Source organism: Pinus tabuliformis, chromosome 3_2 (assembly GCF_031772625.1).
Source record: "Pinus tabuliformis cultivar Carrire ecotype Pingquan chromosome 3_2, CPIR1, whole genome shotgun sequence".
NCBI lineage: Eukaryota > Viridiplantae > Streptophyta > Pinopsida > Pinales > Pinaceae > Pinus > Pinus tabuliformis.
The window spans coordinates 734345189-734367552 of record NC_142302.1 but is presented as its reverse complement, the minus strand read 5'-3'; positions in this window follow the sequence as shown (position 1 = coordinate 734367552).

Below are 22364 nucleotides of genomic sequence, written 5' to 3'. Positions count from 1 at the left end.
CCAAATACAAAGTGCACTAGAGAGGCTCATGGGTTATTGCATGATGCAAGAGAAAATGTGGGAGATCCCACATCATAGCACAAGCAGAGGAGGTCATCAGAGGGGTACACTAGATACATGGCTCTTATGAGTGGATGTGTTGAGACAAAGCCATCTTCTTTTGAGGAGGCGGTGCAATAACCAATTTAGGTTGATGCCATGGTTGAGGAGTAGGACTCCATTGACAGCAACAGTATTTGGGATGTGTTCCCAACACTTGTGCACAAGTCAGCGGTGAGTTCCAAATGGATTAACAAGGTAAATAAAGTAGTGGATGGTAGCATGGAGAAACATAAGGCCAAGTTTGTGGTCGAAGGATTTTCTCAAGTAGAGGGCATTGATTACAATGACACCTTTGATCATGTTACAAGGTACTCATCAATCAAATTCATCTTGGAACCGTCACCACAGATGGAATGGATGATACATCATATGGATGTAAAATCAACCTTCCTTAATGGAATTATTAAGGAAGAGGTGTATATTGAGCAGCCTTAAGGTTTTCAACCTTCGAGTGAGAGTCACATTGTTATGAAACCATTTCACAAAAAGACAGAAAAGAGATATCAACGCCTTAGAATTCAGCCTCTTCGAGGGGGTGACCTCCTTTACATTACACAAATGAACAATTATTGGATTATACCAATGAAAAGACCTCCTTTCTATATATAGGAGTCTAAGGGGTCATAATATAATCAGAGCCGACATAACAATAATAATGTAAGGGCACAACAATAAGAATAGTGGGCTTCTATGGAATACAATAATAACAATACGGGGACTACATGGGCACAAAAATATAGTAAGAGTGTTGCACTAATAACAATAAGGGATTACAATAATAATATAGGGACCTAACATGCCCCTCTCCTTCAAAAAGTGTTGTCCTCAACACTTGAGTAGTTATGGATGCTTCTGTATAAAATTATCATCCTCCCATGTGGAACCTTCAGCGAGTAAGTTCTTCCACTTGATGAGATACTTTGAAATTGATTGATTTCATAGCTGTCGATTTATTGTTTATGTGGCTTCTTTAGGTTCCAATATGATTTTTCTTCCTCGTCAAATTCTGGCAATATTATTTGAACTGGAATCTTCTGCAACTTTTGAATGAGTGGCCACATTTCTTTGCCATTCTTCCATTCATCCCTTTATTCATTTATCCAATCTGGTTGGATAATATAAATAGCAGAAAAGAATGCTTGCACATCCTCATCCTTTCTTGAGAGTGCATTTGCAACAACATCTTGCTTCCGTTTTTTGTAGATGATTTCAAATTCATAACCGAACATATTTGTGAACCATTTCTTTTGTTATTGTAAATATAATTTTTGTTTGAAATGTATTTAAGACTATCATGATCCATTTTTACCTTGAAGTGTCTTCCCATTAGGTGAGGTCGCCATTTCTTAAGTGCATGTTTTATTGCCAACATTTTCTTCTCTTAAATAGCTTGCTTTGGGACATTTGTTTGTATGGATGTAGCTATAAAAACATCGTATCACTTACATCAAAACTTCTTTCACCACAATTTTGATCTTCCTGTTGTTACATTCGATTTAGCACCAAAGTGGCGTTATCCTTTAAAATTTGGAGAACTTGTTGTTGATGATAAATTTGATGTTTTATAGCTTGTGTTAGTGTCGGTCTTGAAAGCCCTCCATCAGTGATCAAAGCTCTTTGCATTTGCATTGGTAGGTGTCTCATCAGTGTCAAAGTTTGCATCTCGTTAGGCATGCCATAACCCTGATGGAGGAGCTGGTCTATTCATACCCCTCTTGGCTTTGCTGGATCAGGTCATATCAGGTCATTGAGTTTGTCAAGCTGCTCTTATTTCGTCTTAATGTCAAAATTCCAGGTCTAGTGTTTTGGTCAGTTGTCTTAGCAAGGTCATGTTTCTGAGAGTCCTTGAGTGACCAGCAAGCCAGAGGAAGGATGGTAAACATGTTCCTTTGAAATTTTCATCATGTATAGTTCATTTTTAACCTTGGATTTAAAAACCCTGTTTTTAAAGCCAAGGTCATGATAATTTTTGTAAAGAGAATAAATTTCCAAATTGTCTTCAGAAAGGCAGCAACAACCCTGGTCCCCTTGCCATAGTCCTTCAGATGATCTCCTTGCAAAAAGAATCAGGTCAAAGCACTCAAAAAGTCAACTTCAGGATAAAGGAAACCAAGAAAATCAGTGTTTTTTAAAAGTGTCAAAATAGACTTTATAAAGTGGGTTTTTGAATGAAATTTTTTCAAAGTGAGATTATAAAAGGTAATTCTCCCTCCTTTCACTCTCATTGTGCATTTCGAGCTTCCAAGAGAGATTGTGAGAGAGTGAAAGGCGAAGGAGGCGAAAATACAAGCGTTTCGGGCAGTTTGCAGGTGCGCGACCCGTCCAGGCTCGTGCGCGACCTGTTGGGCGGTGCGCGACCCGTCCAGCAGTCTCCGGTAGTGCAAAAACATAACGGGCGTGATCCGTTGGGCTGTGCGCGATCCGTCCAGGGCTGTGCGCCACCCGTTCATCTGCCTGCTATCAAAACTTCAAAACAATTCCTTCATTCCTCTTCAAACTTGCTTGATCGGTCGAGGTAGGCTCCTAATTCATGGTTGATGGTATGGGTGATGAAAATAATGATGTACGCTATGGTTTTATCTTTTAAATTTGCAAATGAATGGATTAATGTGGCTATTGCTAATGTTTGTAAAATGCTAGGGTTTTGTGACTGTTTCAAGTGTTTTTTGTCCCATTGATCCCTTCCTTTTTCCCTTCTTTCATTCATAGTCATGCTTGCATCTCTGTCCCATTTGATTTGTACATAAAATGTTGCCTTTTTTCCCCATCCCTAAGTTATAAACCCTACCCCTCTCACAAGCACTCAAAACCCTAATTCCCTCTACCATACACATGCAAAAATAAAATAAAAAGAAAAGATACATTGAAAATAAAGAAGAGAGTCATGTAAATTTAATGTGTTGTATATTTAAAAGCATGTACAAACTCCTATATATCTTTGACATCTCCTTGTGCATGAACACTTTCCCTTTATGTGAAAATGATGAGTATGTACCCCTTAATGTGCATGCACTCCTTAAGAACAGAAAAAGAGCAAAATTTGCCCTATGCCACACATGAACTCCTGCAAGCAAATTTGTGTATGGTGTCTTTATGTCCCTGTTGATTCATGTATGCCCCTTCATGTTCATTATCATACATGTTTTGTCCCATAATGAGATGTTCTTTGCAAATGATTTCCCAATGATTAAATTGTTCCTATATGCATGACAATTTGTAAAATTTCCCTTGAAAAATTCCCTGTTATTATCATATATTCCCATTCCTTGTTAAGAAGTTCCCTCCCCTAACATTCCCCTCATGTTTTTTCCCCTTGAAACAGCATAGAGTTCAGTACTTTTGCAGGCAGAGGCAGCAGTTCATTTACTCCTTCAGTTTGCCCACCTTGCTCCAAAACCATGTCAGATACTGAGATTTATGAGCAAGGTGATGACCATTCATCATCTACAGAGATGGAGGAACAGAGGAGGCCTCGTAGAGGGGGTAAAGGAGGTCACCATAGGAGGGAGGAGCCCACTTCATTGGCAGAGTTACAGGCTTGTCCTTTGGCACTGAGTTGTTTCCAGTACATGTCATGCTATCAGTTTTGTGAGAGGCTCTCTCAAATTCAGCATCATAGAGAGTTGGCCCGCTTGTTTGTCTTACACCTCCATGATGGACATGTCACTCTTGCAGGGGTGAATTTCATATTGACACCCGAGGTGATCTCAGAGGCTACAGGTATACCGAATTTGGGAGAGGTGTGGTCTAAGCGCAGACTACTTGATTTTGTTCACTTTGAGCCCTATGTCCGGCCATCATTTGTGAAACTGTTGGCAGGTGTTTTCCCCTTCAGATTCCTTCGGAGTGAGTATGCCCCCCTCATGAGACTCATCATGCATTACTTCACTTGTGAGGGCAGATTTTCACAGGTGTATTCATATCACATTCGCCTGTTGATGCATTTCACCCGGGTGAGGATGATGAACCTCCCGGTCTTCCTCTTTCAGAACATTCAGAGGATGGTACCCATGTTGCAGAGGAAGACCCCGGCCCAGCAGTACAGGAGTCTTTGTCACTATGGTTTGATTCAGCTCATTGTTTTGCATCAGTTGACTCAGCAGGGCATCTCATGGGAGGAGTTCATCTCCCATGAGTTTTTCACAGTGCCACCTCAGCCACATCAGGAGGTTATTCATGAGGAGGGAGGACCATCTCAGCAGCCCGATGCTCCCATCACCAGACATGTCAGTTCTACTCCTATGGTCACCTATCAGAAAGGCCCAAGGGCCTTATTTACAGCAGTTAGGCGAGTACTATCTCCACAACAGGTGGAAGGGGTCTCGCCTTCATCGTCAGAGCAGCGAGTGTTATCTCCACAGCATGTGGAAGGGGCCTCGCTTTCTTCACCAGTAGATGTATTGCAGAGGGGCAAAGAGCCCATGGTTCATGAGGATCCAGTGATCGATCTTGAGGTCAGTTCTCCTAGCCAGGAGGCAAAGGAGATCATTCAGCAGCTCAGGGCCGAGAATGAGACTTTGCAGCGGAGACTTGAGGGTGCTCAGTGGACCATCACATATTTAGAGCAGCGGAACACTCAGCTGGAGGAGGAGAAGGCCCTTGATGAGATTTGGAGGATTCGAAGTGATCGAGTCCTAAACCGTAGGAGGCCCGGTGATCCATTGCCTGTTGACCGGGAGTCTTTGCTTATTCAGGAGAATGCCCACTTGGAGAGGCTGTTGGCTAAGGCCAACCAAGACAAAAGGCTGCTAAGGAACATGAAAAACCACTATTGGGCTAGGATGCACGTTTGTAAAGCAAAGATGAAAGTGTTTCAAAGAAGATTGACCGAGGCTCTTGGGAGGAAAAAGAAGGCCAACCCACTCTGCATCTTGGCTGAGGCTTCTCTCACTCATCATGACACTCACTAGCCTCTTCATAGCACCAAGTACAAAAAATTTTGGAAGTTTTGGCTCATTTTTGGCATTTTTGGGCAATTTACAGGTTTTGGCTTCTCAACGGGTTTCACCCCCAGTGAGACCCTTTGTCATCGTAGCTCCGTTTTGTGGAAACTTAGCATTGGTGGATTTTTCATGCAAAGTTACATATTCCCATCCATTACCTTGAGTTTTCATGGAGTTTTGGGCCTCCAAAAGATCAAAATACAGTCAAATTTTGACTTTCTGCCCCTTTTTTTGAGCTGCAGAAGTAGTCTTGGGAGAATTGACATTTGACTAGGCAACTGACCTCCAAATCCAAAAATTCCGGTTGGGTTAGAAAGTAGACTCAGCGACCTTTCCAACGAGCTATCCTACACCTGATTCGGATACCGGTAAGGCCTCCAAACAGGCCTCCACAGTGCGTGACCCGTTGAGCAGCATGTGCGCGACCCGTTGAGCAGATTTGGCCAGATTTGACCAGTTCAGCCCAAAATTTGCAGATTAGCACCAGTTTGAGTTGCTGAGGTCGATGATGATCCTTTTGACTGTACTTGTGGCACTTTTTGGGTACTTTTACTCTTGTTTTACTCTTCTAAAAGTTTCTCTCATGTAAAAGGGTAAAATTGACTGTATGAACTGGTTTCCAAGTTTTTAGAGGCAAGTTGTTTTGACTGCCTATTTTGTAGTGCTTAGTTTAGGAGTTGTTCAAACAGCTCCTAGGATAGTGAGCTCGACCCCTAGAGGTGTGGAAGAGGTTAGATCATTTATATTATGTACTTTCATGCTCATTTTCATGGTTGGACTCTTGAGGGAGGAACTATCATTGTATATTTTGCTTGTATCTCTGCAATTTTTGGCTAAGGAAGACCAGGGTTTTGCAGTCATCATTGGGATTCTTGTGGACTCATTGTGTTGATGGTGTGTCTCTTCATGTTATTGTAAGCTTTGTTATGTGATTCATTTCCTTTCTATACTGCTGCATATTAAACAAATGAAGTGATAAAGTTAGAATTCATGCTTGCATGCTCTGCTTTCAAATTTGTTTAATTTCTATGTTTTCTACTGTCTAAAGAGAATTCAAATCCATTTTTTGCTCTCTTTAGCCTTCTTATCTTTCTTCCAGATCATCCATTTCAACTAAAGACATCTACACAATCTCCTACCTTGCCCCAAAGACTTCCCTGCAGAAACTGTGTCCAATCCCCGCACCCTAAATTGCAGTTCCTCAATTTGCCACCAAAAACCCCAAAAACCCCCAAATCAACCTTCAAATCAGTTTACTAGCCTAATATCTGTGTTACCTTGATTGGTCATCTCTTCCCGTTGAAAATTTAACGAGATTGACTGGAGAGAGCCTTCTCCTGCCCCGTAGGGCTAGCTACGAGGCTGAATGGTTTGATGTAGCTTTGAGATTTGCCTTTTCAGCCTGAGGTGAAATTTCAAACGCTAACAGCTTGAACCTTTTTCTTCTTAATATGTCCTTCTACCTTAAGAGTTTGAGGAGTGGTAGTTTCTACCAATACATTACAAGATATCTTCAGATTCATTTCTTAATGTTCAATGTGATCTTTCACTTCTTGAACATTTTTTCTTCTTGATATGTCCTTCTATCTTGAGAGTTTGAGGAGTCGTAATTCTTGCCAATGCTTTACAAAATATCATTGGATTAATTTATTCTTTCTCTGGGGTTGGTTCCTGGTGTATATTCTCTTATTTTTATGATTCTTAATCTTTTTCTTCCTGCTTTTCACAATCTATGTAAAATAATTTCTTCTCAGCATACTTATGACCTTTAGTCTATTAGCTATCACAACTGTAACAAAGGTTGTTTTTTCCTTCTTCTTCCAATTTTTGATGTGTTAACCTTGTAGGTTGTTGAAGGCTAGGAGTAACAATGCTTCCATATTTATAATTGTGAGTGTTATGATTTCTTGTTGTCATAATTCTGCTTTCAATTTATCTTGCCAACCTGAATGCATTCTCCAATGAATCAGGTTCCCAAAGACAAACCTCATGTTGAATGTTATCCTTTAAAGTCCCTATGAAAACATCAATCATTTGCTTATCTAGAATATAATTTAGCCTTATATTCAATTTTTGAATGTGCTCAATGTGCTCTGCCATTGAACCCTTTTGTTTGATATTTATCAATTGGCTAAAGAAGGTGTTTCTATTTGTATCGGCATAATGTGCTATCATTTCGTTTGTGAAAATTGACCATGTGACAAGTGGTTTGAGAGAAAAAAACCCTTCATACCATAAAATATGATTCAGTTCTAAATATAAAGATGAAATACATACCTTTTATAACAATTTCACCTCATGTAGATCAAAATATTGCTCTATGTGTATTATCCAATTTAACGAATCCCTGCAGTCAAACATCCTCATATCATTCTTTCTTGATTTTACGAGCTCGATCTTGAAATGGTTGTAACTATGTAATTACGAGTCTTTAAGTTATGATATTTTGGCCTCTGATAGCTAGTTGAGTCATCTTTCCAATGCCACTATTCTTATCAAAATTGAATTCTCCAAGAAAGAGTTATGATCAATCTACCAAGATGACATACTTATATACTTTTTCAGTAGAATTAACTTGTATGAAGTGCCATGTGTTACTGTTTCAACCTTTGGAATTGAAAGAAATACACAGACGTGAAAAGTTCGTCCTACACTTGTAATATCTTACGAAATTTAAATCTCATTCTCAAAGAGACTATTATGATGTTTTCCCCAGGTCACCTATTTAGGATATAATACAGGAGTCTACAAAAACCCTAAATATCTTGGACTATATCTTCGAAAATACAGTGAAACAAGATCTAAGATGAAGGCCCAGCCTCACCATGATTTCTGCTCAAGTGGGTTTTAATTTCATTATCTGAACCTTTGTAGAAAACAAATTATAACAAAAATTGCATGATGACTTGTTTAAGATGGAATTATAGAGCTTGCAAAAAGCCTAACTTCCTTAGATCATATCTCTGAAAATATAGCGAGACAATATCTGAAATTTGGATCCAAGGTTTAGAAAGATTTTATCTCAAAAGGGATTTCTTTTTTAGTTTCTGAAACTTCGTAGAAAAAAAGCTATATCGAACATGCCACGATGACTTGTTTGGACTAGCAAAACCCTAGCATCCAAAGCTCTTATACTCATCTAATAGGTAGATGCAGGAAAGAGGATGCCACTTCCGGTGAAGTAGTGGAAGCTACTATTTACAAACATCTTGTGGGTTCACTAATGTATTTGGTGAACACATGACCGAGGATTTTCTACGCAGTTATCAAACTTAGTCAACTGATAGTTAAGCCGACCAAGCTATATTGGAAGGCATCAAACCATATTTTGAGATACTTGAGAGGCACTACTCAGTATGGTTTATGGTATAAATTGATAGAGGGAGTGAAATGTCAAGGCTTCACCCATGCAGATTGGGAAAGGAACCCATACGACAGGAAGAGCACCTTAGAATGGATCTCCAATATTGGGTCAGTAGTCGTTTCTTGTTACAACAGGAAACATAGATCAATAGCACTTATTTCAGTAGAAGAAGAGTACATGGGTGCTAGTCAAGTAGCATGTGAAGCTATCTCAGTTAGGAAGATTCTGGTTGGTTTGTTTGGTCAGCAGATGGATCTAACTACGATTTCTTGTAAAAATCATAGTTTTATCAAACTCTCTAAAAATCTAGTTTTTCATGATTGGTCCAAGCATATTGATATCTGGTATCATCATCTTGGAGATTTTTGTTAGAGTATATTCCCATAGAGGAACATGATGCAAATATTTTTACAAAGGCATTGTCCAGATGAAAATTCGAGTTTCACCTAGACAGGATCAATGTAGTTGATAATGCCTTTCTTATTGAGAGGGAATGCTAAAAATAGGAACAAGAAATTCCAATTAAATTTTTCCTTAAATTAAATTGTAATTATATTCTCAAAGCAGCTTATAATAGTTAATTAAGTTAAATTGACTTAATTGACCTAGGAAATTTGAGTTGGAAGTCTATCTAGATTCATGTAGAGTGATCCCTAAATTTTAGGGGCCCATGTTGAGTTGTAATTAGATAAGTCAGTCTAACTAAGTTATAGTTAGTTAAACTAGTTCTAACTATTGGAGGAACTAGTAGAGGTCTAGTAGTTGAATAGTGCACTAGTGCATCACCAGTACCAGACCAGTTACCTAAAGATTTACTCACAAATAATTCATTGAATTCAGTTCAAATGAAGACCTAGTTGTGATTAGATTTTTGGGAGAATGTACTATTAGTTGTATAATTTTCTGATTTGTACTGATGGTGCATGCAATCAATTGAGGACCTATGTTTGGCTTATGCAGTTATGAATAGTGGATTTCCCAATTGGACATGGGATGATTCCTATAGGAATTTCACAAGGAAGTAGGGGCTTCGAAGTGAACATAATTAATAAAATGTTGGCTTGTGCTGGCTTGGGAAGCAGACAATTATATTGTACTAGTTCAGAAATTGTTTAGGACGAACAATCATTGTAGTTTCTTTTCAAATCTTCTGGTTTTGCAATATAGATACTTATTTTTTTTAATATTCTCCTTCCCCAGAGAAATGTTGTCTTATGTGTGATTGATATTCTTCCTCTTTCTTATTATTTTTTTCATTGATCAATTTTGATTTCTGCTGAAGAGTAGAGTAGATTCTTTTCTTATGTTTTAGCATATCAAATAAGCTATTGAGTCTATAGGAAAATCTACAGTAGGATGGGATTCCACCCCCTTGCTTAATGGTAGGATAGGCGGATATTACCCCTAACTATCTCTTGAAATTGAGAAGAATACCTGTTACAGTGGGTAGAAGGAGTTGGAACCATTTGAGGAAACAAGATGGCTAGATGGAAAAGTTTGAGCCACCCCATCCCTGGTATGTAGTTTTTAACCCCATACAGAAATTACCTACATACGAATTCAAAAAACATATAAGATAAACAACGGGAGAGCATAACACATAAAACCCATATACATAGAGATTTTTCCCTGGATCCCAAACCTGGGATTAGTAGCTTGATTTTTCATTATGTTCCTTTCAATGTTATAATACATATTTATACATGCCAAAGCATCCAACACCATGGACCGAAAACTATTGCGTCCAAAACCATGGACTGAAAACCATCACGTCCAATACCATGGACTGAAAACCATCACATCCAAAAACATGTGGGAAAATCATGCGAAAAACCATAGGTGGGTCCACCCATCCTAACATAGGGCCCAAAACCAAAATTTTTCGGGGCAAACCCCATAAAGTGGGGTTACAGGTATTCCTCAAACCCCTTGTGACAGACCCCCCGACTACACAATCGACACAACGAAAGGGGGATCTGCCCTCGCTCTAACCCCTTGGCTAACTATGTGGGCTAGTCGTGGAAAGAATATAACACAACCCAACATTCTCCTACTTGTTGTTTTCTTTCCACAGGTTGCCACAAGAGAGATTAGTCATTTTTTTAGCCCTATAATGCCCATTGTCTCTCTACACCAAGATAACTTCTCGGAGTTGACAGATTTTGTTAATGCATCTACAGTATTATTCAAAGTGTCCACCTTTACCAACAACACCTTTTTGTTTTCTATCATATCCCTCACAAAGTGATACTGAACATTAATGTGCTTTGTCTTTGAATGATATGCAGGGTTCTTTGCCAAGAAAATTGCACTTTTGCTGTCACAGTCTATCCTTATAGCTTCCTATACTAACCCCATACTTGAACACAATCTCTACAATGAAACTGCTTCCTTGTCTGCATGAGTGGTTGCCATGTATTCTGCCTCTATAGTTAATAGTGCCACTACAGATTGTTTCTTACTCATCCAACTCACTGCACCTCCAAATGGGCTAAATACATACCCACTTATAGATCTTCTCTGATCCAGATCTCTAGCCTAGTCTGCATCAACAAAGCCATGAATGTCGAACACTGTCCAATCCTGGTCTTCCTTGGTAGCACAAACCATAATCACTAGTGGCACGTAAATACCTGAAAACCTGCTTCACTACTGTCCAGTGCTCCTTCCCTGGTTTTGACAAAAACCTGCTCAATACTCCCACTACATGTGCAAGTCTGGTCTAGTACAAACCATTGCATACATCAGGCTACCGACTACACTTGCATATGGAACACGAGACATGTCCTCTTCCTCTTCCTGTGTCTTGGGACATTGTTCAGCAGATAACCTCACACCTATAGGAATGGGGACCTTCATAAATTTACTATCTTGGATATTAAACCTCCACAGTATTGTCTCAACATACTTCCTTTGGTTTAACCATAGCTTCCTCTTTGTCCGATATCTTTAATTTCCATGTGCAAAATATAGTTTGCAGCACCAAGGTTCTTCATGTCCAATTTGGAGGATAGTTTGGTCTTCAAATCCTAGATAATTTCTTTGTCATTTCCAACCAGCAACATATCATCCACATAAAATACTAGATAAATAACACGGTCACCAATTAATTTAAAATACAAATAATGATCTGCTTTGCCTCTGGTGAAGCTAAGTCCCCGTATAAATGTATCAAATTTTTGATACTGCATCCTTGCTGACTATTTTAACCCATACAGAGACTTCTTTAGCTTGCATACCAGTTCTTTCTTACCCTTCACCGCAAAGCCTTCAGGTTTCTTCATGTATATTTCCTCTTCCAGATCCTCGTGAAGAAATTATTTCTTCACATCCGTTTGTTCTACCTCAAAATCAAAAGCAACATCAATAGATAAAAGTAATCAAATAGAAGTTACCTTGTCAACAAGAGAAAAAATATCACCAAAATCAATTCCAGGCACTTGGGAATAACATTTTGCTACCAACCGAGCTTTGTTTTTCTCCACCTTTCCTTCTGCATTTGTCTTCTTCTTGAACACCCAATTGTTGCCAATGGGTTTCCTTCCAACTGACAACTCCACCAGATCCCAAGCCTCATTTTTGTGCAAAGATGCCATTTCATCAACCATGGTCTCTTTCCAGAGTTTTCCATCCTCTAAATCTACTGCTTCCTTCATAGTTATGGGATCATCATCAATAATAGATAAAGAAAAATTTGAACAAAAAGCATATGGACTATACCTTTCTGGTTTCCGTCTTTCTCAAACTGATCTTCTCACACCCGGTGTTTGTGGCTCTTCATCTTCTGACTCCTCCTCTATTGTGGAGTTTGATTCTTCCTCCTTAACCTCAAACTCTATCTTCTCAGGTTCCTTTGGTTGGACTTCATGTTTAATAACATCTTTTACCTCTCTGAACACCACATCTAGGCTGTACACAACCTTCTGTGTGACTGGGTTCCAAACCTTATAACCCTTTAAACCATCTTTATACCCAATAAAGATTCACTTTTTAGATTTCCTATCCAACTTGGTTCGTTTCTCCTTTGGAACATGTACATATGCATCACATCTAAATACCCTTAGATGTGAAAGAGAGGGTTTCTTACCAGTCCATACCTCTTGTGGAGTCTTATCCTCCAACGCTAATGAAGGTGACCTGTTGACCAGGTAACATGCAGCATCGACTACCTCTGCCCAGAATTCTTCTCCTAACCTGACACCACTGAGCATGCTTCTTGTTCTTTCCATCAGTGTCTTATTCATTCTTTCTGCAACTCCATTTTGCTAAGGTGCATATGGAGTAGTCTTCTATCGTTCTATACCACACTTCTTATAGAATTTTTCAAATTCCTTGCCAGAAAACTCTCCATCATTATCTGTCCTCAACACCTTTATCTTCTTCTCTGTCCGATTTTCCACAAGAGCCTTAAATTCTTTAAACCTGTCAAAGGTTTCAGATTTCTTTTTAAGGAAATGTATCCATGTATTCCTTGAGAATTATTCTATAAATGATACCTAGTACACAGACTTACCCAGTGATGGAACTTTCACAAGTCCAAACACATCACTGTGCACAAGTTATAATATCTGTTTCACCCTCTTACTACTATAGTGGAAACTCACTCAATTCTACTTCCCATATACACAATTTTCACAGAAATCAAAATCTAGAGAGCTATACTCATACCTTCTACCATACCTTTACCATGAAGTATATGAAGACCCTTCTCTCCAATATGTCCAAGCCTTTGATGCCACAGCATGGTCTTTTCTCCAGAGACCACTAGATTTTCTGCTCCACTTTCAGGAACCGCAAAATTGTTGCACTGATCAATAACAGTGCTACCTTGCAGCTTGTATAGAGTTCCAATTTGAACTACCCACATCAATACCAGTGCTCCCCGAACCATTTTGTAGGTATCCTTCTTGAACATTGTTTTTACGCCTACATCATCCAACTTGCTTACAAAAATCAGATTTTTGGCTAATGCAGGAATATGCAGAACACCTGGAAGTGTTCTAACCCTTCCTATCATCCCCTAAGAAGACATCACCACCATCATATTTCTCATAGTTGTAGAACCACCCTCTATGGGGAGTGAAGTGAAAGGATGCACCTGAGACAATCAACCATGCCTCATGATCTACATTTGTACTTGAAGAAGGCAAGTACACATCCCCACCTTCATCTGAGATGGTTTTAACCTCTACAGAAGGAGCATCATCAGATACCTTTCCTTTATCAAGAGCTTTAGATTTATAGTCCCTTTTGTGATGCCCTTCCTTTCCGCATTTCCAACACACCACCTTTACAGGTTTTCCTGGAGACTTAGATCTCCCTCTAGATTTAGATCTCCCACTGAATGACTTATTTTTGTTTCTATACTGGGACCATCCACATACAGATAAGACATCATCATTCTAGCTTTCCATATTTTTTCATCTCATCTGCTCCGTCAGCAAGGTTGAGACTATTTCATCAAACTGCAAGGCAGTTGCATTGCTACCTATTGCAATAACCAGACTATCCCATGAATCTTGTAGAGAACAAAAAAAAATGATACACTTATTTTCATCTAAAATTTTAATATCAACAGATGCTAACTAACTTACCACAATATTAAATTCATTTAGATGCTCTTTCACTGAGTCTCCATCCTTCATCGTCAGGTTATATAACTTTTTCCACAAGAACAATTTATTCACCAGAGACTTAGATTTGTACAAAGTCCCTAACTTGTCCCATAAAGCCTTTGTCGTAGCTTCCCCTAAGACATTCAGAAATACTGAATCTAAGGCACACAATCGTATTGTGCTCTTTGCCTTTCGATCCAACTTCTTCCATTCTTCATCGGTCACTCTCGTTGGTTTAGTACCCAGAAGTACCATGATCCCCTTATCTTTATCCACCAATAGATCCTCCATCTTGAGTTTCCACAACTCAAAAATCTGACCATTAAATTTCTCGATCTCTGTCTTTCCACTGCTCACCATCTTCTTGTACCCCCAAAATCGATCTTGTAGATCTCCCACTGAATAGTGTCTACCAGAGGCCGAAGCAAAACCCATCAACAATAAAGGTGTCCCCTTGAAGCCAAAATAGCTCTGATTCCAAATGTAGGTTTTAACCCTGTACATAAATTACCTACATACGAATTATAAAAACATATAAAATAAACAATGCGAGAGCATAACACATAAAACACATATACACAGAGATTTCCCTTGGATCCCAAAACTGAGACTACTAGCTTGATTTTTCATTATCTTCCTTTCAATGTTATAATACATATTTATATATGCCGAAGCATCCATTAGCATGGAATAAAGACCATCATGTCCAATATCATGGACCGAAAACCATCGTGTCCAATACGATGGACCGAAAACCATTTCATCCAAAAACATGTGCGAAAATCATGCACAAAACCATAGGTGGGTCCACCCATCCTAACATAGGGTCCAAAACCAAAAAAAATTTGGGCATTGCCCCAGACCCCACAAAGTGGGGTTATGAATACGCTTGAAACCCCCTGTGGTCCCCCACCCCCCCCCCCCCCCCCCACTACACAATCAGCACAACGAAGGGGGGCTCCGCCCCCCTCTAACCCCCCTATTAATTACGCAGACTAGTTGTGGAAAGAATATAACACAACCCAACATGGTAACCGTAGGGGTATCTTGAAGAAGGTAAGAAGACCAAATATTTTCCACTACCTACCAATGGATGTAGAAAATAGAATAAGGAGAAAAGAGAAATGGTTAGGGATGGGCATGTAACCCAAACCTCAAGCAATAGTGGTGGTCATGAATCTCTTTTTGAAAGCACCACCATTAGGTGGGGAGATGTGGTTAACACCTCCTAGTTTGTTCAAGGATGTATAAGGAAACCAGGTTCCCTATTTACCCTTGTGCTTAATGTTCCAAGAGCAAGAAGACAACCTCAGAAAGGAAAGTGATTCCATGTCCATGATAATAGAAGAAGGACTAAGTTGCTTGAGGATGAACCACATTTTTTTATTGTGGTGTGGTAACACCCTAATGGGCCTGAGTCTTTTGATGTAACAATGCCCTAATGGTCCTGAGTTCTTGAGTATGATAGTGACCTCTCTGGGCCTTCTTACCTTTGATATGAGAAAATATTATGATAGTGATATGAAGGAGATATGTTGAGCTCTATGAGAGAGATACCATGACAGACATATGATTGTTTCATTGCATTATTATTGCTAGTGTTCTCTCTACATGATTTATTGTGATGATATGGGGTCTATGCAATTCAAAAATGTTGAAAATGTTTCAAAATGCAATTAGCTACAATAGAGACTTCTTGCCCTAAGAATATTAACATTGTATAATCTATTAGTTAACAACTAATGATGAATATGCTTTAGTAAATGTTGAAAAGTGAAATAAATTATATACATGCCAAATTATGTTCATAAAATTAGAAATTTAAATGGGGAGAGAGGAAATATTATAGGTCACATATGGATTCTAATCAACCTATTTTCCATGTTGAAAATATGGATAGGTATGTAATTTTAGTTTTTTTGTTTCTATTTCGAGTTTAAATTGATCATTGAGTTGATTATTATTGGTGCATGGGATACTGACAAACCTGGTATTTGCAACACAGTGGCTAAAAATAACCCACTTAACACAAACCCTTTCAATAACACCTACAAATTTACTAAAGTCTCACCCAAGACATTAATGGGTGATTTCAAGAATCGCGTTTCTGTAGTCTAACAGGATTGTCTTGTGATTGTGACACATTTCTCTTGAATAACACATACTACAACACCCTTTTGTTACTATGCACTACACATATAACTAAGCATTGGTTATTCCATACATTGAAGAAGCCTGTAGTGGCCAAGTGTGGTGTGAGGTCCTTGACATGGAATCCATATGACAGATCCTATTCAATCCTTGACACAAATAGATTTGTGACTACTACACAAATACAACTGACATACTAGACAGAATAACACTTCAACCATACTAATCAAGGAGCACTTGTGCTACTTCATCTAAGTTTAACAAACATAATTCTATAGGATTAAACAAAAATAATTCATCGCTAAATACCACCAGTCTAAATCATATCAGTGACTATGAGCATTAGGATTATTAACAAACATGCAAACTAGTAACACCATTACAAACCATCACCAGAAAGTGAGGTAAATCATATATTAATGCATCACATTCACATAAATAGAAGAGTCATCTAAGACTTTAGAAAGCTATGTATAAGAAACATCACAATGTGTTCCCTAATTTTTATTTTTATATTCATAAAATATTAAAGCAGTTTCGCCAACAACAATTCACATATATATTAGGACGTAAGGAAAAATATCTCGAGTTACATACACCATTTTACCAGGCTCCTTGGCCATCTATGACAATATCCAACACCAAAAACATGACTATAAAACATCTATAACACACTTTTATAGTCCATAACTAAGCCCATTACAGTGATTCTACCAAGTGATGACATACTTGACTATGGCTCTTAGATTACATCAAACAACAATGGCAAAAATAACAATTTAATACTTTACGTATAAATTCTTCCAATCAACAACCTACCCTCGATTGGGCTTCAATAAACAATTTTATATCAAGTGGGAGTTCCCTTGAAATGTTGTCTCTTCTTGCATATTCAATTCAGATGGCTAAAATTTGTTGGGATATTTCATTTGATTCCCTCCTGAGTTGTCCTATAGCCATCCAAAATATATGCTACCGTATTCAGCTCCGCTCCTCCTATTCTCTCTCATTTTTAAAATGACTCCAACTTCTTATTAACCACGAATTCCCTAGTCAACACCTTCCCATGTAAGAACATAATGGTAAAAATTCCCTTCATGTGTCTTTCTCTCCCACTTACTATTGTCCTCCTACTATGTAACATCCATCTTCATCGTACCCCAACTGTTGCTCCAACGTCATGCTATTCTCTTATTCCTTCCACAATCCTCCAATGAAGTCTAGGTCGCAACAGGCCCCCAACAAAAATATGTGGCCCATCCTTGAGTCACTCTATCCTTATTTTATCACCACGAATTTAGGACCTACATTATCACTGAAGTTGTCTATTTTCCTTTGGTATGACTATCACACGAAGAGACATAGGATTTCTTCACCTTGGAGCTCTTAAAAAACCCCACGATGAATCAGCCAAGTCCCCTTCCCACACAGTGGTGCTCTAATCAGACGCTTATTTGGGTACATAATGGTGTTGGCATGTTAGGATTGAAGAGTATGTTAACTTTTTTTAAGTATTTCTTTGTGACCATTATCCCACATGCATCGGGAAGATGGCCTAGATGTATTTCAAAAAAGCTTTGTCTTTTCAATAGCACTGAGGAATACCGTATGTTAGGGTACCTTGGTTGGTGGTGTCGTGTATTGTGACTTGGTGTGAGTGCTATGACATAAAATGAATTTTTGTGTTTCTAATTTTTTTTGGTGTTTTATCTCACGGATTTCCCCCACATGGGTCACATAAGGAGAGTATGTGAGATTTAGAAATGTAGTGAGTTTGGTTTACATAACAAGAAACACGAAATTAGAAAGGTATAGTGTTAGTTTGGATGTTTGCTTCTAATAAAGTGGCTCCTTAGTGCCTAGGGGCACATACGTATTAATTTTTTAACAAACAATTTGTATTTACAATATATAATAAACTACATTATATACATAATTTCAATATAAAATGTCATTATTTTGTGTCTTAGTATATTTACAACTATTTTATATATGTTTATTTCTTATTCACAATATACTTATATACAAATATAAATGTTTTCTCTCTCTCTCTCTCTCTCTCTCTCACACACACACAGATATATATATATATATATATATATATATATATATATATATATATATATATATATATATATATATATATATATATATATAATATGTTAAAATAATTGTGTTTTATAATATGTTAAGTAACTATTTTTTTCAATGCGAGAATGTACCAAGTGATGTGGGGGAGAATGTAACTATTTTATATATGTTTATTTATTATTCACAATATACTTATATACAAATATAAATGTTTTCTCTCTCTCTCTCTCTCACACACACACACACAGAGACTATATATATATATATATATATATATATATATATATATATATATATATATCTATATATAATATGTTAAAATAATTCTGTTTTATAATATGTTAAGTAACTGTTTTTTTCAATGCGAGAATGTACCAAGTGATGTGGGGGAGACACAAACAAGAAAAAAGTGAGATGTTGTGACAACCAAAGAGGAAATACATTAGGAAGAATCTCAAAAACAGTAACCAAGGAAAGGTGCAAAGAAAGGATAAGCAATCCAAAACATCATGTAAATGACATTAACCAAGTTTAATGGAGGGTCACAAAAAAACAAGTGAAACCTGAAGGTAAAACCTGGATGATGTTATGTATAAGCTAAACATGAGGGACCACATATTTTTTTAAAAAATGTGGGTGGTATTTTGACCACAACAATTGGCGACTCATGGGAAGAAAAAATTATCTCTAGTTTTAAAAGTGATAGGTTTAAATTTACCAAAAGGATAAAGTTATCATTTTTTTTAAGTCTTCAAAGAGTAAAACATTTTCCATGGGTCCCACCTCAACAAATACAGAACTAAAGGTTCTAAAAATTAAGTACTTGATACAAATTGAGTCGAAAACCATGAATCATATTTTTTGAGAGAAATAATTGAGTGGTAGAAGAGGTACAGATAGGTAGTTTAGAGAAGGTATTAATCCATAAATAGACATAGTCTCCCCTACTTGACATCGATTCAATTACATTGAGCTTGTTAGTAGCCCAACAAATTTGTCTTAGTACTGTACAAGCATAGCCCCACTACCAGTAGGTTTATTCAATACCCTGACGGGTTTTCTTGTGCATCCAATATTTTCTATGCCTTGATGCCTAGAAATGTTTTGGCTCAACATGTGAGAAATTTCCCTGTCACATTCATGATTATACTCTTTTTTTTTTGAAATAAAAATCTTGATTGGTTCAATGGGTCTCTAGTTACCTGTTCCTTAAGACTACCATAGAGTTATTCTAGTCTAAACTAACTACTATGTAGAATATGCACACCAACAACCTTCAATTTGTTTATGAGTGATAATTATTGAGATTAACAAACTAAAGGGAAAGGAATCAACTGTATGATGTTTCTTTAGATAATATGAACTTCTTTTTAGTGATTGAAACTAGGGCTCACTGTAGCCAAAAGGGGCTTTCTCCTATGAAAGGAGCCTTAACGTGCAGCCTAGTTGAAGTGAAAGAAAATAAAACTCTATATTAATTACGAGAAGGATAACCTCACTTCTAATCAAGAGCTAGTTATCTAAGAGAAGGCGAATGGACCATTGGATCTCTAGTTAAAATTGACCTACATGTCAACAAAATAATTTTAGTGGCATATAAATAGTTCAATCAAACATAGAGAGGATTTGTTTTAATAAATAAACTACTAAAACCCTTTTCTACATATATTTGAATGAAATTATAAAGATGAATTCACTGTAAAATTTATATTGTGAAAAAGAAATAAATTTCATCTATGAAACATAGGATAGCCAAGACAAATCTTCAATAAACAAATAAATAAGCTATCTGCTACTACAAATTAGCATCCATGAATCCATTAGTAGTATAAATCTAAAACATACTAACCATGGAATGATAACATCACCAAGAAAAGCTATAGCATAGGAAAACTCATTTCAATAATATTTACTAAAATCAGTCATCAGTATACCAATTGATGGAGAATTTAATATAGACTAAAATAGACATGGAAAAATAATATTAAATTCACAAATCAAATATAGTAGTGCTAAGAAATGAAAATTTACTATTATTCAATCCAATAGCTTCATACATCCAGTCCATCTGAAGCCTTGAACCCTTACAAGAAATGAGAAATGAGTTAAACATGGTGCATCAACACTCCTTATCACAACTCCAAGACCTCTCCATTTCTCATAAAATATAGTAAATAATTATAGTATTGCAATTATGAACGTCTTTCTACAAAAAAACCCCTTGAGCAGGATGAAAAGGTGAAAAAAAAAATATAATTTTGAATGAGCTCTATAATCCACCTTTCTAGTAGATTCAAACCTTCCCCTCTTTAGAAAAGGTTGAATATTTATTTAAATTAGTTTTCGAGCAATGGGGACTTGATGCCTAGCCTAACTGTTGAACCGTAATTAAATTTTGCCAAATCTCCACAATGCTAAAATTTCATACATAGTTATAAATTTGGAACTTTCTAAACAAATTTGAAGCCAATTGTTTGTGTGTAGTGAATGAGCGCCTTTGTTTGTAAACAATTGTTGTAGGAATCTAGTGGTCATTTATTACATTTGGTAAACATGCTTGGTTCTTAAATGCTTAATGTTTAATGCTTTAATTTGGTAAACATGCTTAATAATACATTAAAAAAGTTATAGGACAAAATGGTGGATGATTCTAATCTACCTAAGGTAGATGGAGAAGGAATCTATGTGGAGTTAGGAGGAGGAAATAACCCACCAACAACTCAATTTATGGAGATCATGAGAAATTTACAAGAAGTTTTGGTTCACATAAAAACCATTCATGAACTGTTGTTGAAGGCTAGTGAAGAACAATAAAGGATGGTAAAAGATCTAACTGAAAAATATAGTAATGGGCTAATAGTGTTGGGTTGTGTTATGTTCTTTCCAAGACTAGCTCCCCTAGTTAACAGGGGGGGTTAGGGGGGGGCAGAGTTCCCCCTTCATTGCACTAATTGTGCAGTGGGGGGGTCATAGTGGGGGCGATAGCCTTTGGGAAAAAAAATTTTTGGACCCTCTATTAGGTGGGGCGAACCTACCTATGGTTTTGTGCATCGTTCTTGCACATGGCTTTAGGCACAATGGTTTTCAGTCCATGGTATTGAATGCTTCAGCATGTATATATATTTATTCTTACACTGGAAGGAACATAATGAATAATCAATTTGGTAATCTGGGTTTTGGGATCCAGGGGAAAATCTCTGTGTATATGTGTTTTATGTGTTATGCTCTTGCATTTTTTATCTTCTATTTTTTAGAATTCGTATGCAGGTAATTTCTATATAGTGTTAAAACCTACATTTGCTATCAGAGTTATTTTGGCTTCAAAGGGATGCCTATGTTGCTGAAGGGTTTCACTCGGCCTGTGGTAGACCTTGTTTAGTGGGAGATCTGTAGGATCAATTCTGGTGGTGAAAGAATATGGCAAGCAGTGGAAAGATAGAGGTTGAGAAATTTAATGGTGAGAGTTTTGAGATATGGAAACTCAAGATGGAGGATCTGTTGGTAGATAAAGATCAGTGGATTACTGTATATCTAGGTACTAAACTAGGAAGAGTTTCTGAAGAAGAATGGAAGAAGTTGGATCAAAAGGCAAAGAGAAAAATATGATTGTGTGTCCCAGATTCAATATTGTTGAATGTATCAGGGGAAGCTACAGCTAAGGTTTTATGGGTCAAGTTAGGGAATTTGTACCAATCTAAGCCTCTGGTGAATAAATTGTTCCTACAGAAAAAGTTGTATAACCTGAGGATGAAATATGGAGACTCAGTGACAAAGAATCTGAACGCATTTAGTATTGTGGTAAGTAAGTTATTATCTGTTGATATTAAAATTTTAGATGAAGATAAGTGCATTAGTTTTCTGTGTTCTCTACTAGATTCGTGGGATAGTTTGGTTATTGCGATAGATAGCAATCTAACTGCCTTGTAGTTTGATGAAATAGTCTCATCCTTGTTGACAGAGGAGATGAGACAGAAAGATATGGAGAGCGAGAATGGTGATGTCGTGTTTGTGCAAAGATGGTCCTAGAATAGAAACAAAAATAAGTCATCGAGTGGGAGATATAAATCTAGAGGGATATCTAAATCTTGAGGAAAACCT